Below are 21,715 nucleotides of genomic sequence, written 5' to 3'. Positions count from 1 at the left end.
GCACCTTGTCCAAGCCATGGTATTTTCAATCTCCTCTCATGCATATGAAAGTGGGACATTAAATAAGGAAGCCAGAAGAAGAACAGATGCCTTCGAATTATGGTGCTGGAAAAGAATATTGAAAGCATCACAAAGTGGACAAAGAATGAACATTTCTCTCTTGGAAGAAGTGCAGCCAGAATGCTCCTTAGAAGCCAGAAGGGTGAGATCTTCCCTTCGCCCTCTTGATATCGCCACTCTCACCACTGGTCCTGAAGGGTTCATCTGTCCTGGATTCCCTGTATTTCGAGTTCCTATCTGTGCCAGTGTACATCCGCCAGTCCAGCTGGATATGGAAGGTAGAATTGGGATCATGACAGGGGGCGGGGGCTGGATGGGAAAGGAAGCATTCAAGAACCAGAGGAATTGTATATTTCATCATTGCTAAACTGCACCCTGACTGGCTCATCTCCTCCCCGCAGCCCTTCTGCAAGGGGATGTCCAATATCTCACAGAAGGGCCCTGTGTCACAACTATGAAAAAAAAGAAAGAATGTCTCATGTTCTGTCATAAACCTAAAACATAGCTTCCTCGTTCATCTACTAAAGTGGAAATCATTATTTTTTCCTAAAATTATGAAAAACCTCTTGATGACCTTGAAGCCATCAAGAAAAGTTAGGATCTAAAAACCTAACCACTGATATAAAATTGAAGAAAACTTGTCAAAGGAAGAAAGGGATTGGTTCATAATTTTCTAAGTCATTGGTTCTCAACCTTCCTGATGCCTAGACCCTTTAGTACAGTTCCCCATGTAATTTTCATTACCATTTAATAACTGTAGTTTTGCTAGTGTTATCAACTGGGCAAGACCCACAGGTTGAGAACCACTGTTCTACCTGGAGAGCAAATTTATCAACTACAAGTTCTGGAAAAATCAAGTTTTAATATTGACATGGTGGCGCTCTGGTGTTACTTAGGTTTGGGATTTACTGATTTGAAAGTCGGAGGCAGATGTAGAATGTATGAGTGAGAGGGGTGTGCTTGGCATCTAGCATCCTGTTTGCTTGTGTGCAGTGGAGCTCTGAGTCACACAGTCAGTCAGCTGTTCATTAGTTATGTCAGCAGAGGGGGGACAGTGGTGCAGTTCATTCCCCCAAATCATTTACTTTGGGCTTTTCGTAGACATTTTTTGTTTATAGTATTATGGATAAGTCAGCTTTTCTGGAATTTGCAGCTCTTCAAGCAAAATATCCTATTCACTTTTATTAGTAGGGAAAAAAATAGAAAAAAAATCAGTGGATGGAAAAGGTTTATCCTCTCAACCTTAATCCTGTTTTCCAATTCCAACACTGGAAATGTTATATTTGGAGAGCTTCATATTTCAACCATTTTGAGGCAAAGCAGTCACCAGGCTGTGCTTATCTCTTGTCAGGTCCTTATCTCTGTAATCCATACCGGCCCAGGTCTGGGGAAGGAGAGCAACCAGCTTGGCCTTAAAAGATTGTTTCCCATGGTGGTAGATAGAAACCATAAGCCCCATCTGCCTCTCTCAAGTTTTCTTCACTTTTATGTTATACATATATGTATATACACATTTGTTTTTCTTAACAAAGATGTTGCACACACAATTCCATGCGCATATCGCTTCCAACTAACTCCATGACGCATATAAAAATAATGTTCCCATTGATTCCTTTCACACATGTGCACCAAATGCCAGTGGTGGCCAGGTGCTGTTTCAGGCTATGGGGACCCAAAAGGGACAGGAAAAGCCAGCCCTTGTGGAATGTGCCCCAGGCAGGGATGGCAAGCAACACACAGTCAATACCAGATCTGTACCATGAGGCCAGGCAATGAGAAATGTCATGGAAGATCACTCATGAGAAGTGTATGATGGACAGAGGGGCAGCATCTTAGGAATGTGGTATTTTCAATATTCTGAATTTGAGGAGGGAATGAAACCTGCAGGTGTCTGGGGAGACTATTTCCATAACAGGACAGAAAGTGCACGTCAAATGTTCTGGGGGGCCAGTAGCTAGTTGTGTTGAGGAAACGTGTGGGAAGAGTGGTTGGGCTGGTGAAGCTCATGGATGAGCGAAGAACCAAAGCCAAGCCTGATGACGGGGGTCTGTCAGGCATTGTGAAATTGAGATCTTATTCTAAGTGAGAAAGTGGGATGGACCATCAAGATTTTAGAGTAAGAAGTGGCATCATCCAATCGACCCTTTCACCTGGGGAATTTAAGTGCCTTGTCTAAGATCACTCAGTAAATATACAACTCTGCTCTATTTCCCTTGAACTGTTGAATCCAGGAAATAGATGGTTGTTGTTAGTTGTTTAGAGTTAGTGCAGATGTATGGCGGCCTTGTGTATAACCGAAGGAAACATTGCCCAGCCCTGGACTATTTTCAGGATCACTGGTAGGTTTGAGCCTATTGTCTGATGGGGTATTTCTATTCCCAATTGTTTGAGGAAGTACCCTACCTCTATCCACAGTGGCTGTACTGTTTGATCGTCCCACCAGCAATTAATGAGGGTTCAAGTCTCTCTGCTATCTCTCTGTCATTTCTTCCTTTCTGGGTTGTTGTTGCTGCTGTTTTAACTATCAATGAAGGGTGAGGGGGTATTTTATCTTTGTTTTGATTTGCATCTAATGATCATGAGTATTTCTTCATATGGCTACCTCAAATCTCTGCTTTGGTGAATGCTGTTCAAAGTCTCTGCTATTTTTATTGAATACTTTGAATTTTTCTTTTTGAGAGACTGGAGTGTTCTTTAGATTTTAGAGATGAGACCCTTTTTCTTCCATGCCATCGCCATATTTCCTTGACCTCTTTCAGTCTCCTGTTGAGTCTTCTGATGCATCCAAGTGTCTTGTTTTGGAACAGCCCCATCAACTCTTTTGTCTTCTTCCGTGTGTTTTTCTTTAATTTTGATAGGGTGTTTTCAGAAAGGTTCCCATTTCTTGCAGGTTTTCAAATTTGTTGGAGGACAGTCCTTCATGCATCACCATCTTTGTCATTTCTGTTGGTTCTGTTGGGGGTTGCCCATTTTGTTTCTGATGCACTATATTTACATCTTCTCCTTTTCCTTTGTGAAGTTTGCAGCGCCTTGCCAGTTTTGGTCACCCTTTCAAAAAACCAACTTGCAATTCCATTGAATTTTGGAGAAATCTCAAGTTTCAGATTACTTCACATTACTCCAAGTACCTCCTGTCTTTGAGGTCGGTTTTTGCCATTTTGGACTACTACTTTGCATGTTTTTCCAAATTTATGAGAGTTTTACATGTTGGGGGCAAAGAAATCCAAACACCCATGCCTGCTTCTGCATGTGAAACCGTTCTTTTTAACTGAAACTGTACTTCCCACATATCTGTTATGTTGCTTACCAAGAAGACACATGGAATACAGATGAACTGAGCATCCCTATTTCGAAGTAATGCTTTGGTAGTAAGTACCAGGGAGGAGAGAAACCCTGCAGATGTAGTGGTTAAGTGCTTGGCTCTAAGACCAAAGCCCCAGCTGCCCCAGAAGAGAAAGATGGACAGTTGGCTTCTGTACCTATGTATAGCACTGGAAAGCCCATCGGACAGTTCTGCTCTGTCTTATGGGTTGACCATGAGCCTGAATCACCTTGACGGCATTCTCCTGTTGGTTTCTCCTTGGGGATAAGAAGCGGGCCTCATGCCATCTGTTGAGTTCTTCGCTGAAAGGGTTTTCTTTTCTTTTCATGATAATGGACTTCATTAGGGAAGTAAACAGATGACCTGTGAGGTTCAGAAATGCTCAGGACACAGTCAAGACAGCCCCTTCCTGGAGTCCCCCTCAGCCACCACGCTCCTTGGCCTCTGCCCTGCTCAAGCGAGTATTCTAAAGTTCTGCCAATAAATCTTCAGGAGACACCCCATTCCCCTGTATGCCTCTGCCCCAGGGCACTCTGCTCCAGCTCTGTCGAGAAGCAAGCATGGGTCCTCCATTAAGTGCCTGAAGGTGCCACAATGAGGCTCCTGCCCACAGACTTTCAGCTCTGCGCACTGTTGTCCTGAAGCCCACCTCTTGGGCATGCGCTCCTACTCTGGGTTCTGGGGATGCCACTCAGCAGCAGCTTCTCCAGGGCCATAGATCTCTCTCCCCGGATCAAGGGTTTTCTCTTGTGGCTCTTTCTGTTACAGTTCTTCACCCCTTCCGTTTCAGTGCTGGTCTCTGCACAGACAGAGGCCAACAGTGGTGCTAAAGCTGATGGATCCCGTTTGCCTTCATCGCCAAGCGCCTTAATGAAGAGGTGGAACTAGCCCACACGAGATGAAGCGTGCTTCCCAGGGGACCCCGAGAGCTCATCAGAAAGACTCATCCAGAAACTGCGGTCTCAATGCCTGCCTCCCACCTCCAATGGAGTGCCTTCTTCTTCAAACCATGATAAGGCAAAATGGTTACCTGTCTCTGGAAAACAGTCTCAGAGCTTAAAAGTTTGGACTGGCCCTGGGGTGTATCCTCTCCAGCACATTCACAAAACCCAAGCATTTCCCTCTCAACTAAAGGAAGGATAGGCAGCCTTCTGGGCACATTGCGAGCCCAGCCTCGTTTAAGATCTCTCAGCTTGGTGCTTTGGAAAATGTGATTTTGGGCAGCCCAATCAATATGAAGTGGCATCATAAAGTTCATAGATAAGTGGAAATAAAAGATAATGGAATGTTTTCAAGAGCTTTATGAAGCCTTATTTTATCTCTATCTCTATATTTTTATCTATATCATCTATGTATGTATGTATGTTTGTATCTATCTCTCTATCTATCTGTCTATCTATCTATCTATCTATCTATCTATCTATCTATCTATGTCAACATTTCCTTATAATTAGAGCCGCAAAGCACTGTCACTCGCTGCCATCAGTCAATGCTAACTCCTGGCGACCCTGCTGTGGGTTTCCAGACTCTAACTGTTTAAGGGAGTAGAAAGCCCCGTCTTTGTCCTCTGGAGCTGCTGGTGGTTTCGAACTGCTGGCGATGCCGATCACAGCCCAATGGGTATCCATTACACCACCAGGGCTCCCAGGATCAGGACTACTAATGTTTAAATGCATATCAAGGTGAGAAAATAAAACAAGACCCTAAATGGGACACAAGTTATGCACCTTTTCCACAGATTTCATGATGATATTATGAAATGGAGCTGTAGGAATAATTAACATAAAATGTTTGTTGTAAACTAAGCTACTAAGAATCTATAAAAAGGAACTGCCATGAAGTTAATTCTGACTCACAACGATCTTAAAACTGCTCCCAAGGATTTTTGAGGCTATACATGTTTATAGAAGCAGAAAGTCATAAAAAAAAAAGAAGAAGAAGCAGAAAGCCTTATTTTTCTCCAGGAAAGTGGTGGGTGGGTTTGAACTGTTGACCTTGCCCTTAGCAAGCCAACTGTGCCACCAAAGAGTCCAATATATATACTTACATTTGTAGGTAGAGGTGAACTACACAATTGCACTCAATGCTGCTCAGTTCTTTGAGCCCTCCCCCCTCACTCTCTATCTCACACACACACACACACACACACATTCTGACTATTTTAAGATGTCTGAAATAGAAGGAAATGTGCCTTTTGTTTTTGTTTCAGAAAACCTCACTTTCCTAATATTTTATGTCTTACCTCAAGTCTGGAGGGAAAGAAATTAATACTTCAAATATCTATATTTATAACTATCTATCTGTGTTTCTCAAAGGGGCCCTGTGGTACATTGATTAAGTGCTTGGCTGCTCCGTGAAGGTTTGGCAGTGTGAATCCATCAGGTTCCCTGCAGAAGAAAGTGGGGCTGTCTCCTTCCATAAAGATGACAGCTTTGGAAACCCTGCAGGGAAGTCCCACTCTGTCCTACAGGGTGCCCCAGGGGCAGAATCCACTCAAGAGCCACAGCAGAACCAACACGACATGCCAAGCACTGTTCTAGGTTCTCCTATGTATGACACAATTCCATGATTACAGAAACCAAGGACTAGAATGTCCCCTCCCCATCACGATCTGCTTCCGCAAGGACTGAAGGCAGGAAGCCTGTGGATGAGCCTCACTTTGTAACACTTGGGTCACCTGGAGCCAGAATTCACTCAATGGCACTCAGTTTGAGGTTTTGTTTGTTTTATTCATTTTATAGATAAGAAAACAGAGGGTTTGAGTAATAAGGGACCAGCTTAGGACCGCACAGCATGTCAGTAAAGGGAGAGAGAATTGAGCCCAAGGCAAAGTATGCTCGCCAGGTGGCTTCATAACTGCAGTGGAAAAGTGTCACATGGTAGAGGCTTAGACCTGGAGTTCTGTCAGCCACAAGACCGAGGTTGCTGCTGGCGACAGCAAACCCAGAGGAAAGATCAGAGGAAGCCTTAATTCCGCGGGCAAGGGCCCACTGATGGTGTAGCAGTCATGTTGCTTCTGTTGCTGTTAGGTGCCATTGAGTCAGTTGTGGCCCAAAGTGACCCTACGCACAAAAGAAGGAAACACTCCCTGGGCGTATTCCATCCTTACAGTTGCTCCTCTGCCTGAGCCCACCATTGGGATCATGCAGCAGGAGCAATAACAAAGTCATCAGTTACCTGTTGAGGTCCAAGAGGCAGGTGATGTGGGAGAGAGCACTCATGGGAGGGACGGCCTAAACGGTACCTTTGTCATTGTGGGAGCAGGATGCTCACATCTTGAGGCTCCATCCAGCAGGATCATCAGACAGCAGACAGCAGGTCTACAGACACTTAGCCTTGCAAAGGTCTGGGGCATGACAGCCAATCAGAAAGACGGAAGAAAGCTGACTCCCAGTTACCAGGGCCAAGATCTAAAATGCACGAAAGTGTAATCAAATCATCCATAAGGATGACTTAATGACTCCTGGAAGTCCTCCTGCCTATGATGAATTATGTTCATCTTCCAACACTGGATGAATCTGATCCTAGATGGGCACAGCAAAGTGAGGAGGAAAGGGTACCTAAGTAGAGAGGTAGATTAGGCAAGAGAGTTTGGTCCTAAAATGAGAGCAAGGAGAAGGTGAAGACAGAATAAAAATGCTTTCCTAATATGATCTTAAACTTCAGTATGTAGAGAGTCCAACATGCAAACCTGTCCAACAATCCTCCTTCACAGCAGGGTGTGCCATCCACTCAAGGACCTGGGAATGCACTTTGGAACTTGAAGGAAAGGTGCAGAAATAAGATGTCTGGTCTTCCTTTCCTGGGCTATTGTGTCCCTGTGCCTAGCTTGCTTGGTGGATGTGCCCTAAACTGATGTCTAATGACATACAGCTTTGATGGTCGGACACCTGAGCTTGCAGAAGAGGCAGGTAATAAAACACTAGTGAATCAACTTACATAAAAAGAACAACAAAAACACACTGTTTGTTGTAGCTCCTGCATCTGTCTGCAATTCAGAGAGAGCATCGAGGGAGCAAGAGGGACACTTCTCACCAAAATCGCAGCTCAGTAACTTAGTCAGCCTGCACAAACGGTCCAAATCTCTCCAGCCCACATGCCTGGGTGTGTAAAGCTGATCTAATAAGGGCCAAAACATTGTTACACCATCCCCTCATACCAAACTACATCATCCACTCCTTTAGTCCTGCTGACAACATGCCCTGTGCTCCATGAGACATTTCTGGCACCCCTCCTGGTTCCGCTGTATGGAATAAAGCATTCTGCATTATTAATACTTCCATATTGCTCATTTTCTAAAGTGCATACACATTTGCTTGTGAACAGTTTGACTTGAATGCCATATAGCTTTCGAACGCTCCTTATTTAATTGCAACGTAGCCATCAAGCAGACGGGGAAGTGGGCTGCTCATGATGAGTGTTCGACTGGAAACTAGCGGGTAACGAATGCGTCTATTTATGATGCACAAAGACATGCCTCCACAGTGAGGCAGAGGCGCAGTTATCCACCCCCAAAGAAGAGACCGTTTTTGTTTTTTTCCTGGAAGGCAGAGATGTTGAAGGGATATGACGCCAGTGATGTCCTTCTGAAAACCATGAAACAAAACAGAACAGCGATTTTGCCACCCAGGGTGTTGTTCTCTGAAAGCCACATGACAACCGCGAAACTAGACGCACTTTTGAAAATGGAAATCATTTTGGCTTTCTAAGAGGTGTTCGTTAAGGCAATACTTTTTCCTGGTACTAGTGGTTCTCAACGGACTTTACTTAGCTGTGTGTACCTGGGGCCCTTTCCAAAATATATCCTTGCTTGTTCACCCTCTGTCAAGTGGGGGTGAGTGAATAATGTATTTCATGAAGGATGTAATGAGAATCAAATTAGATTTGGAAGTCCTTAAGATTATTTGAAGGTTATCCGAGTGCCCAGTCAATTTTTATATTTTTCAAATTACTGATATGATTTTTAAAGCTTACTTGAAGAATACCAAGTAAATGTTGCAATGGAAAAGAAAGAGTCCCTGAACATCAAGACCTAATTCTCATCTGGAGCTTTCCTCTTTGAAAGTCTGCTTCTTCTCATTTCGAACTCTGAATTCCAGCAAAACCATCTCATGCTTTGTTCTCTGGATTTGATATGCTCCTTATTGCATCTATCAGCAGTCTTCTCTGCCCCCTCTGCTGACAGTGTGAGCCCCAACTTCATGGCCCGGGCTCACCATCTCCTCCGTTCTTCCTCCTCTCCCTGCGTTGTGAAAGCGCTGACTTTGTAATGACTTCAAAATGTTAGATGTCCGTAGAGAACAAATCCAAAGGCAATGGGGTATCTGTGACACTGGGATTTAATGTCAACTCCTTAGAGGCAGTCTTTATGTCTTTTGGTTCAAAGGACACCCCCAAGATCCCCAAAACCTGCATTGTCAAAATAAGATTTTTATGATAATGGTCCAATTGGTCCTCTTGATGTTTCACTGTAATGATATTTTTACTTCATTTCTCTTATTTTTACAAGGTTTTCTTGGATTGAAAGTACCAATAACTCATGTTTGAAAAAATATTGCTTGAAGGGCAGTAAAAAGCCCAAGATGACATCATAAAGCTAGAAGATTTCAATATCTGAGTATAATGATCAAGGCTAGATGGAGTCATTGAAAGCAAATATCAATGCTCTCCTAACTTGCTTGGAAGAGAGCTTTCTCACTGATTTAATAGCAAATTTTTATACCTCAGAGAGTTACATCAAAATTAAAAATATTCCTGACAATGATTTTGGGCTTGAAATATGAATTTAATGTAAGACAGCCCAGGTTTCACCCCTGCAACCCGAAGGGGCTGTAACACAGTGCCTCTGTAGAAGACACAACTGGAGGTATCACAAGGGCACCTTTCATGGGCATGCGGGTTTGAACTCTGGGCTTTTGTATGCTTTCCTTTTTAAGATCATGAGTAAAGCCGTCACTACAGTGCTTGCCGACGGGGACAGAAGACTCTGGAGCGTGTTGCCAACAGCCCTGGATTCCGCGTGCTCCTAGCCAGGTCCAGAGTGCCCCATCCTGCGTCCTACTGAGCCTAAACTCACAGAACGTATTTCAGAGCCACCAAGAGGGGAAGGTTTCAGTATTTTCCAGAGGGTTTTTTTTTTTGGTGGGGGTGTGGGGTAGAGGGATAGGATCAGAGTCCTACCCACAAAGCCTACCTTGGAGCCTCCAGAAGGCCTTCTGAAGTTCTGGGGCCAGGCTGTATCCCTTACTACCTTTTGGCATTTCTCTTAAGCTATCGCTGGGATCTCAGGTATTTGTCAGTGATGGTACTTTTCTAAAAAATTTTCAACATTAATTTTTAAAAGAACACATTGATGGAACATAGAGGAAGTACTCCCTCACCCCCCCCCCCAGGTAAACTCCCTCTATCCACAATTGAGGGATCGAAGGAAAGGGGTCACTAAATGGAGTGCATTGGTGAGTTCAGTATAGAAGGTCAAAAACAGAAGCCTGACTTGAGCAGTTAAAACTTGTCAGCAGATTCCACCTAGGAAGCACGCTGGACCTGGTCTGGTTTCCAAAATCTTATGCTTTGGGGGGACATATTGTTTTATTTGGCTTTTGAGTGTAGGGTATCTCGGGAGTGTTATGTCATTGGGGGTCACACCCTCTTGAAGTTGCGGTATATGTTTTTTCATTTTTGACATTTATGAAAACCAGGACTGATGAACCTATAGAGTCAGCATTTGGGAAGCGGGGGCGGGGCAGAGAAGGACACAGAGGTGGTGGCGGGGTGAAGAGGTGATGATGTCAAGGGGTCTATATAGAAAAAGAATGTTTGGAAACTGATTGTGGTAGACGTGATTAAAAAGTGAAATGATTTTATATATGTATTAATCCCAATTAATAAACACACACACAAAAGAACACATTGGGGTAAAGGAGACCCATAATATATGTCTCTTCAAACTGAGTGAAGTTTAAGAAGGAGCGCACCTTCGTAAAGTCCCATCTCATCCTTCGCATCCCTTTATCTGTAGCATCAAGTGATGTCAAAGCAAGGAGAGAAATCACGGAAAAGAGGAAAATGACTCCTAAGCTCTGGTCAATGGGATGACCTGGGCCAAGGTGGCCATGGAAAGAGCCTACTCATCTGGAAAATCTGGCTGAGCTTTGCTTTCTGGGAACCAGGTGTTTCCAGGATTCTACTAGAGATTTCTAGTTCCTTGGTTTTCAGGCCTCTCAGAGTCAGCTGTGTCTCATCTGTCTACCTCATGGCTATGTGAGGATGAGAGTTCTTCCTATTGCATCACTCTGTTGTTTAGGGCTCATCTTGGGCCAAGACCTTGGACTGGCATGATATTCCAGAGAAGCCTGACCTGGACTGTCTAGAGGAGGTGACTGAGAACCAAGTTCACCATCGACACAGAGCCTGTTCCTTTGTGGTGGCTTCCCCAGGACAGTTCAATTGCAAGACCATCTCTTGTGGCTTTGAGACTCTTTTTCTCTTTCTTTGCTCCCTTCTCTTTTGCTTTTTAAAATATTACTATTTTGTAAGGTACAAGAAGGGCACTATAGAAATCACGTTAGTGATTAGCCTTGATAATGTTCTCCTCTGATGGATGGTAAATTTTTCAATAGTCCGAGAGCATAATGAAGTTTTAGTAAATGCCATTCCGATTTCAGAACATTATTGTGGAAGCATCCAGGGTTCGTAGAAACTTAAAAGTGGCCGTTAGACAACTCAGTCTTTCCTTGACTTCCTAAAGCCTAGAAACCAGCCACCATTCTTGAGGTGAAGCAGGAGATCTGACATCATCGACTTGATAGAAAGAAAGCCAGCCATCTGTCACAGTGTTCAGAGCTGGGAAAGGCTTTGGAATTCTGGTCGAGAAGGTCATCGTGTGAATTGTTTATTCATTTATAAATAGCTTATCCATCAGCGAGCTAAAAATGAAAACAATCAAATTGGAGGACTACGTAGTTCTGCAGCACTCCAGTTTATTTTAGTAGGCAAACTGGGATGTGTACTTTGAAAAGGGATGAACGCAAATGCACATTAAAAGCAAACATCGCATCATCTGGATTATTGCATCCTTTGTGAAAGCCACATTCGGAACAAAATGAAAGCAAAACATGCAAAGAAACATTGCGTCTGATTTCCAAGAGAGTCCTTGTATTGGGTGGTGGTGTTGCTCTTCTTCTTATAACCAAATAAACATTTCTAAAGCATCTGAGATGTTCTCTTAAAAATGATTATTCCTCTAAGGACTAGGGAGCACCTGATCCAAGGCAGGGTATTGTCCATGGCCTCATTCACAGGTGAAAGTTGTGCATTGACTAAGGAAGGCCGAAGAAGAGTGGGTGCCTTTAAAGTGCAGTGCTGATGAGGACTCCTTACAGTACATCAGACTGCCCAAAGCACTAGCAAGTCAACATTGGAAGAAGTACAGCCTGTACATGCCTTAAAGCAGTGGTTCTCAACCTGGGGGTGGCGACCCCTTCAGGGGTCGAACGAGCCTTTCACAGGGGTCGCCTGGTTCATAACAGTAGCAAGATTACAGTGATGAAGTAGCGACAAAAATAATTTTGTGGTTGGGGGGTCACCACAACATAATGAACTGTAATAAAGGGTCACGACTGGAAGGTTGAGAACCACTGACTTAAAGGCAAAGAGGAGACCTTGCCTCGTGTGCTTTGGCCATGTTATCAGGAAAGACCAGTCCCTGGTGAAGGCCATCGTGCTGGCAAAGTTGCAGGGCAGTGAAAAGAGGAAGAACCTCAACGCGATGGATGGACATGGAGGCTGCAACAATGGGCTCAAGCATGAGAACAATTGTGAAGAGGGCACAGGACAGGCTGGGGTTCTGTTCTTTTGTGAGTCAGACCAACTCAACAACACGTAAAAACACACCACAACGACTCACAATGGACTTGATGTCAGTATGGTTTCTTGTTTGTACTAACATAAAACTCAAACTCTCTGCCACACAGACAATTCCAACTCACAATGACCTTAGAGGACAGGGTAGAACTACTTCCTGTGTGTTTTGAGACTGTAACTTTTCATGGGAGTAGAAGGTTTCAGCTTTCTCTTGATGGACAGACACAGTGGTTGTAAAATGGCTTCAGTCATTGAAGGTGTCACGTCTAGGCAAAACATGATTTTGGGGTGCCTTGTCATGGTTAAGAAAATCTTTCTGAGAACTCTCTAAAAGATTTTGCTCTCTTCTTCACCTGGTTTGACCCATATGCTCGTACTTCCCCTCCCCCTTCCCCAGCGCCCCATCCCCTCACCCCTAACCCCAACCCCACAAAGGGATGCAGCAAGCCCTGCTTGGTTCCGCCAGCCATTTAGAATGACACGGGTATTGGTGAACCCACAGCAACAGCATCCGCGTTCCATCCTAAGCTCTCTGAGGATGAAGATCTTAGGAAATCTTTATGGGAAAATAAAAATTTCCATTCATCAGGATACAGGTTTAGGATATTTAGGAAATCTCAAAGTTATTTTGAGGACATTTCTCTATTGGGCTGGGTGTTGGGCTTCTAACTGCAAGGCAGGTGATTCACACTCACTAGCAACTCTGAGAGTAAAAGATGAGGCTGTCTACTCATCTGGTGAGCAAACAAAGGCTCAGAAATGTAATACTGTCAGTGCCTTCTGAGTGGGAATTTATTCATACTCTCCTCTCCCTATCCCTTCACTTGCCTGCTTGCAGTTCTGGCGGCCTCCAGGGCTAGCCCCAGATGGGTCACCCAGCCCTGCCTGCCAAGTTCTCACTGACCTTGGATCCACTCCATTCAGTCCCCATGGGCCTGTGAGCCCCTGCTTCCTGCTTCACTGTTGTCTGCGAGGAGCCTGCAGCTTTGAGTCTGAAGAGGACTCTGACTCGCAGTAGACCCATGGACATGAGTTGGATTGGGTTGGGATGCCTTCTTGATATCCGGTAGCTTCTTGCTAGAAAGCGCTTTCTTATATTTATGTGAGCGTCCCTGGTTTTGTTTCTCTAGGAAACCTAGCCTAACATAGGCCCCTTTATATAATGTCTAAATTTGATTATAGTCGTGTAATTTATAATAGAGTATATTTTTATCTTGTGACACTTTCTGAAGAGGTCCTGTGTGGTGTCAATGGCCACAGTAAGTTTTGTACGAGGAGCCGTCTGGAAGGCTGGCATTTTGAATCCAGTTAGCAGGGCTTTGTAAGACAGCCTCATGATCTGTCCCTGCCAGGTCACTGTGGGTCAGCTCTGCTTGGCACACATGTGGTTGCCATGAAGGGGAGTGGGGGGGATAGTCAGGAAGGATGGAAACATAAGAAGCAGCCATTCATTCGAACTACACGCCAGTAATTCTTCAAGACTGAAAGAACACACTCAATGTACAGACACACCTCACTCAAATTCATGCCCCATTCGTGGTGAAATGAAATTTATCTTACAATGCGGTAAACTCGGCTAATTCAGACTGAGTCGTCTTAGTCTGCTATTTATATAGCGTAGTCAGCCTCCTGAGCGGAACTGAAAGAAGAAGCATGAACATGCTTCCAATTGTTTTGACAGAAATTAGTGGATCCCTGTAATATCAGGTGCAGCCATTCCCAAAGAAGAAGTGTTTTCGAATTCAATTGCATTCGAACTTGAAAGACGATGAAAAATTAGAATTGACGAATTCTGGACCAGCAGCATTTTTCATGGATGTGGCTCAGGTTTTAAATATTTGGGTTTCAAATATCTTTCAAATTATTGGTCGCCTTTGAAACGTCATGAGGAAGCTTCTGTAGGAATCTTTTGGAAGGCTTTTCTACAGAGAGGTCCCGGAAGCCATTGTGTCTATAAGCCATTTAGGCATACAACATGTTTTCGACAGGAACAGCCGCTCCGTGGCAACATTACATTTTGCTTTTCCCAAGGTGCTGACAGGATTTTGCATCATCTTTAAGCCTTCCTTCCTCACAGTTGCTGCCTGTAGGCAAATACATGTTCTCAGTTTCCACTGCCGAGCTCGCGTCAGTACCAAAGAAGTTCTTTCATTTCTGCTTGCTTTTCCTTTGGTTGCAAACGACAGGGTGGAGGGAAGACTGTCAACTGTAAGAACGTGGAACTGACTAGGACAGCTGGTTACAGGAAAGCCGTGTTTAGAGCAGCGCTTCTCAACCTGTGGGTCACAACCCCTTTGGGGGTCAAACGTCCCTTTCACAGGGGTCGCCTGATACATAACAGTAGCAAAATTGCAGTACTGAAGTAGAACTAAAATAATGTTATGTTTAATACAACATGAGGAACTGCATTAAAGGGTCCCGGCATGAGGAAGGTTTGGAGCATTGCCATTGGGCGCAATGGCAGGTGGACGTGGACTTCAGTCTAGGCGATTCGGCTTCGGTGACTTCTGGCCCTGTGTGGTGTTCACTTCCAGGCCCCAAAAGGTAATGTCTAAAGTGGCTCATGTGGCAGCAGGGATTTGACACCAAAGCTCTATCACGGTCCCTTGATGGAATTGTTGGGAGCTGGTGGCCATCTCCATGCCTGTCTGCCAAACGCATTCCTGTTATTTCACCTGGTAGACCCGGGGGTCTTCCAAAAGTTCATGGGAAAATCGAATGAAAAGATAATGGGATTATCCTGTGAACTTTTTGAAGCCCCTGGAGTATTCCACCTTGACGGAGTTCTCTCATGACTCAAAATTCTCTATCATCTGAAGACGCGCATAGGGACCAAATAGAGGCGCATGCACCTTGTGGCTCCACTGGGAGGCTAGGGCACTGGTTGGCTATGACCGCTTGGTGAGTTGCAGATACGTGATTGGTACAGGAAGCAGAACTGCATCATCGATCACGTGGTAGACTGCGAGCCAGAGGAAGGGGATCACCTTATCAGTGGGGATTTCCCAAGCTTCTGAACTTATTAAACAAGACTTTTTTTCCCTTTCGCTTTCGGTGTTTTGCTGGTAACTGCCTTTATAGTGCCTCTTGTACAAGTTTCCAACAGGGTGTTTAATCATCACCAATCAGGGAAATAACTCCCTATAGAAAAATCCAATCATTTCCTAAAACAACTCATTAAAATCATGTGCTTATCCCATTATCCCGAAGAAAGCCCACTGATGCTTAATTCAAATGTATATACAATCAACTGTTTTTAAAAATAACCCCCAATAGCAGATGTTTAACTCCATAGAGCCTGCCCGTGTTTTACATATCCAGTAAAGCTATGCGCAACATCTGTTAGGCCCACCTCTTGCTGCTGAGTAGATTCACAGACTAATGGTGACCTTATAGGACACGGCAAAGCGGCTCCTGAGGTTCCAACGGTTGTAATTCTTACAGAAACCAACGGTCACATCTTTCTCTTGCAGCACAACTGGTGGATCTAACCACTGAATGTTGGTTAGCAGCCAAGCGCCTAACCACTGTACCACCAAGGCTCCTCCTGCTAGCCCAGTATGAGACAAAGCCCTGTAATTATAAGGACCACCCTCTGTGCCCCCACAGCTGCATTGTCTTTTGGAATTCAACAACTCAGGGATTTCCCACCTTGCTGAAGCAGGCCATCAGTAAGCCCACCCTGCTCCTCTTCCCAGGGGTTTGGCGAACCCTCTTACCCCCCTCACCCCGCCCTCTGGCAACTTTCTGCCTCTGGAAGACCTCCTGCTTTGTGGGACTCCATGCAGGGAGCTGCCAGTGCATCAGCTCTGTCTAATTGTGTGTGCAAGTTGCTATCCTGTGGTCATAGCTTATTCCACAATCAGCCTCCTGTTCCCCCAAACCCACCACCAGTTAACTATGGACAACCTGCATGATCAATCATCTGAAAGTCATGTCTCAAAGAACGGGGCAATTTTTCTTCAATGTGCAAAGATTTCCATGAATTTTAAAAAGATACAGACCATGGAAAAGAAATGAAGTCTTTTGTATCATTCCTGAGAATTGATAAGTAAAAGCCTGTGTGACAGGAAGCAGAAGGTTGTAGGTTCAATGTAGGAAAGACTTTTTCAGAACTGTCAGGAAATAGAAAGCATTGATTTACCAAATAATAAACTCCCCTCAGCTGGACACATTTAAGACACTCTAAATGACTTTCTTGGTGGGCTGGAGAAGAAAGGGCTAATATTCATTTTGAGATTATGATTTTTAAACTTCATTATTGTAGTGTTGTGGTTATTGCTAGGTGCTATGAAGTGGTTTCTGACTTACACCATTTCAGCAGAATGAGATACTGCGTGCTCCCACGCCATCCTCACCATCGTTATGTTTGCGTCCATTGTTGCAGCCACTGTGGTAATCCAGCTCATGGAGCTCGTCCTCTTTGTCCGGCATCATGTCCTTCTCCAGGGACTGAGCCTGATAGCATATCCAAAGTACATGAGTTGAAGTCTCACCAACCTAGCTTCTAAGGAGCCTTCTGGCAATGTGTCTTCCAAGACAGACTTGCTTGTTCTTTTGGTAGTCCATGGTATTTCAATAATCTTTGCAATGTTTCTAAGCACTGTAATTCAAATGCATCTATTCTTTTTCAGCCTCTTTATTTAATGTCCAACTTCTATTTGCATAAGAAGTGATTGGGAAGCAATAGGACACCCCCTTACAGAAGGGTCATGGGGAGAAGACGGGCCAGTCAGGGTGCAGTGTAGCACTGATGAAACAGACATCTTTCCTCTGGTTCTTTAATGCTGCCTCCCCCCACTCACATTATCATGACCCTGATTCTACCTTAAAAATCTGGCTAGAGCAGAGCATGTACATGGGTAGACATAAGAGCTGGAAACACAGAGAATACAGAATAGATAAACTCTCTGGGACCAATATTGAGATTAGCTTACCAGGAGGATAGGGGGAAGGTGGGTGGAGAAAAGGGGATCAATCACAATGACCTACTATAACTCCCTCCCAGGGGATGGACAACAGACAAGGGGGTAAAGGGAGACATCGGACAGTGCAAGGCATGAAAAAAATATTATAAATTAGCAAGGGCTCACGAGGGAGAGAGTGGGAGAGGGAGGGGGAGGGGGGAAATGAGACGTTGATACCAAGGGCTCAAGTAGAAAGAAAATGCTTTGAAAACAATGATGGTCACAGATGTACAAATGTGTTTGACACATGGATGGATGTATGGATTGTGGTAAGAGTTGTATGAGGCCCCAATAAAATGATTTATTACAAAAAAGAAGAAGTGATTGGGTCGAGTCAGGACCCTTTAGTTCTCAAAGTGACATCGTTGCTCATCAACATTTTAAAGAGCTCTTGCCAACAGATTTATTTACCGAAGGTGATGCAGCCTCTAATTTCTTGATCGCTGCTCTCATGAGCACTGATTGTGGATCCAAGCAAGATAGAATCCTTGACAACTTCTATTTTGACTGTTTTATCATCAGGTTACATACTGGTCTGGTTGTATTTTGGTTCTCCTCACCTTGCAGGTGATCCAGATGATTGGAGTGGACATTCATACACTGCATGTCCATGTACCCTTCTTGCCTTTCCATTGAGTGGCTTCCATTTGATCTCCCAGGTTACTCTGCTGTTCTGGACTCTGTGCCTAAAATGTTACAGAATTTATCAGTGGACTCTCTTATGGTCTAGCTTCCAGAGGGCTAGGGGAGACCAGAGGGATGGAGTCTGAGTTCAGGATATTCATTTACATAGCTCTCCACCTGCTGCTCTTTTGGATTTGCTGGTGGCCATTTCCCAAAAGCCATGGCTCTTCATGAGCAGCCCTCTCGGTGGGGGTAGCCGAGCTCTCTGGATTTCACCAACTCCCATCTCTAACCTCTACCTTCAACTACCTGGTGGCTTTAAGAAGGTGCTTCAGCATCCCTGTTTTTCCTGGTTGTTGTTAAGGGCTGTGGAGTTGATTTCAAGTCGTGTAGACCCTTGTGAGCTAGTAGAACTGCCCCCCCTCCCGGGGCTTTCTTGGTTGTAATCCCCATGGGAACCACTGAGCAGTGCACATTCAGCCTTTTGGTTGGTAGTCGAGTGCTTCACTGTTGAACTTCCAGGGCTCCCTCTGATTTTCCTTAGCCTTGCACATTTACATCTTGTTTTGCAAGATGAAGTTCTTGTAAATATCCAGTTTCTAACCCTCTATGTGAGTTTACTAGTCCTGGAGCAGGGAGCCCTGGTCGTGTAGTGATTCTACAGTTTGAAACCACCAACTGCTCCCTAGAAGAAATAGGAGGGTTTCTCCTCTTATAGAGAGTAACAGCCTTGGAAATTCACAGGGCTATTTCTACTCAGTCCTACGGACTCCAAATGGACTCCATGACAGTATGTTTCTGTTTCGATACCTCTGGGGCTGGAACTCCAGCTCTCTTCTTTGAGGTCATAAAACAACAACAACAAAACCCTACAAATCAAGCTCATTGCCATCAAGTCCATTCTGACTCACAGTGACCACTCTAAAATAAGCGGGCCATTTATGAGTAAGTGGCTCTTGTTGACTGGAAGACAGGGCAGCCTCATTTCAGCTGTGAATGGCACAAAGAGCGTTCACGGTGCTCCTTGTGCTGCGTGGGAAAGGCTGAGGTTGCCCCGAGCTTACTAACATCACTGTCTTCAGTTAACCACACACGCTTCAACTTTCTATAAACCACACTAGGCAAATGGGACCACAAAAAAGACTCTGGAGCCATCTTACTGTCTCCCAGGAGGAAAGGACTTGGTTAAAAGCAGGGATGTTAATATGCGTTTTTCAGACTCGTATCATATCTGCCCAGTGTATGGTAATGGGGTCATTTGGAAACTTTAGGATCCCAAGAGAAGGATATTAGAAACTGTGAAGTCAAACTTATTTTCAAACACAATATTAGCACGAGATTTTTTTTAATGTGGAATCATGGACATATTTATCTTTATATTTTCACTCCCCCACCCCCACCTCCCCCAGGTCTCAGAGTAATTCTAGAGCTAATGACACAATAATCAACTTTAGATTCAGAATATGTGGCAACTCATCATTGATCATATTTTTCTATTTCAATTGCAGCGATGTGCTGCATAATGTTCACTTAGGCAACACCCACCAGCAAATAAATCAGAATCCCAACCCTTGTAAAGCCTGTTACATTAAAATGTTGAAGTACGTATAATGGTTCATTATAACAAATAGGAGTCACTTTATACTTCGTGACATGAATCAAAACATTATTATTATTATATTACAGATGTCTTAGTGCATCTGGAAATCTCTTTTTCGACATGGAAACTACACTAGATACTAGATATCATATGTGGTGTAGGGGGTTATGACTTGGATTGCGAATCCCCAGGTTAGCAGTACAAATCCACCAGCTACTCTGAGGGAGAAAGGTAAAGCTTTCTACATCTGTAAAGCTCAGCAATCTAAAGGGGGAATTTCTCCTTTGTCCTATAGGGTTGCTATGCATCAGAATTGACTCAATATCAGTATGTTTATATATTATTTGCAATATATATATATATATATAGAGAGAGAGAGAGAGAGCAAAAACATTTTACTCATTGACTTTAGATGGGAATCATACCTAATTGTTCAAAATTGCATACAAATTCAACTTAATAACAGATATAGGAGTGAGGTATTTCTAAATCTGAGGAGGACTTCTTGTCTATAATATGATGTTTGCACATCATCCAAATGACATATGAGGAGATACCAAAAAAACAAAAACCCCGGAATTTTTCTTTTCAAAGCTAGGTATTTAAATTTTTTTACAAAACAACTTTATCACCTTCAAAGTACTCTCCAATACACTTAATAGATTTGTAAAATCTGCAGCTTCATTCTTGGAAACATTTTTCAATTTTATCTGTTTGGATGACTTACAGCACCTCCCATGTTTTTTTCTTCACTTCTTCTCCATCATCAAATTGCTGTCCTTTCATGTCCCTCTTCATTTGCAGAAACAAAAAGAAGTCACATGGTGTGTACAGGAAGGGAGGCATAATTTTTTTTTTTTTTGCCCAAAACTGGTGCACTGAGATGGCTGTGTGAGCAGGTGCATTGCCATGGTGGGAAAACCAGTCCCCCGTCTGCCACAAATCAGGCCTTTTTGTAACACACTGTTACGCAGTCTTTTCAGCATCTCTAAATAGAAAGCTTAATTGACAGTCTTACCTGGTAGAATGAACACCAAATGCACTATCCCTCGCACATAATCAAATGAAAATCATCTTGATATTTGATTTCACTTAACAAGCCTTTTCTTTAAGGCTAGGTGAGGAAGGGGTCTTCTGACTTGGTTAATGTTTGCTTCCAGGGTCTTAAGAATAGCACCATGTCTGTCACCAGTCATGACCCTGGAAATATAAGCCTGGGTCACTTGATGCTCTTTTTCCTGGTCAGTCAGAACCCAAGGCACACATTTCACAGCAACAATTCTCATTCTCAAACCTTCCATTAAAATGCGCTGATGTGAGCTTCAAGACAGTCCAGGTAACGTCCTCATCTCTTCAATGGTCCATCATCATCGGTCTTCCAGCACAAATGACCAAGTTTTGTCCACGGTTTCTTCCATTTGGGAAGTTGACAGACGTCCAAATGAGGTTTGTCATCAATCGGCATTTCATCATTTTTGACACAAGAAAACCACTTGAGTTTTCCCCATAGCGCTGTCCTTGTAAGCTGTGTTCAACATTGCAATAGTTTCTGTGGTATTTTTCCCAAGCAGGAAACAAAATTTCTTTTTTTTTTAATTAAGGAAACAAAATTTCACAGCCTCATGCTCTTCTCTTAAATTGGCCATTACAAAAAAAACAGGGTATGAGAAAAACTGCTTTTATGAAAAAAATTCACTGTGAACCTTCCTTGGGGAAGGCACTGAGTGCACTAACTCAAAATGAGTTGCTTGATGCTCATCTGGTGGGAAATATGCATATGATGAAGTGCCACTCAGTGGAGCTTTTTTCTGTTTTTTTTTTGGGGGGGGTACTCCGCTCATAATGTCCCACGTCAGAGAACAACCCTGGCCTTCAGTGATGGCTGGCTGCATATTCAATGGTGAATACAATGCATAAGTGTATTGTAGCATACTGCTCATACTGTTATCTTTAGAAATCCAACCATAAAACTTTTATTTGCAGCTGAGCTCTAGGTAAAAACCTCATGGATGACTTCCACTGAGAGAGCTCCTGAAACTTTCCACTTGCCTTTGCACGTGTGGGGCCTCCAGCAGTCAGTACTCTTTAATATTTGCACACTGTGATGAATAATTCCCTTACCCACAGTCCAAATTCAATGATTTCTACCACAGATCACAGGGTTTTAACTTATTTTCAAAATGGTAGCAATATGATGTACCAAAGATCTCTGTGTTCGTTACAAATGTAGCTTTACATCAATAAGCACATTATAAAACCCATACATGACACCACTCACTG

General features: G+C 43.7%; 1 non-coding gene across 1 annotated transcript; it reads right to left on the bottom strand.

The window, feature by feature from the left end:
- Window positions 1–19,241: 19,241 nt before the first annotated feature.
- On the bottom strand, window positions 19,242–19,320 carry LOC142428390 (small nucleolar RNA SNORD45). Its single transcript, XR_012780300.1, has one exon. It is a non-coding gene; the product is annotated as a small nucleolar RNA SNORD45 (small nucleolar RNA).
- Window positions 19,321–21,715: the final 2,395 nt, after the last annotated feature.

Source organism: Tenrec ecaudatus, chromosome 15 (genome assembly GCF_050624435.1).
Source record: "Tenrec ecaudatus isolate mTenEca1 chromosome 15, mTenEca1.hap1, whole genome shotgun sequence".
Taxonomy (NCBI): Eukaryota; Metazoa; Chordata; class Mammalia; order Afrosoricida; family Tenrecidae; genus Tenrec; species Tenrec ecaudatus.
Note: the sequence above shows the minus strand (reverse complement) of the source record. Positions and strands in the feature narration are given on the sequence as shown.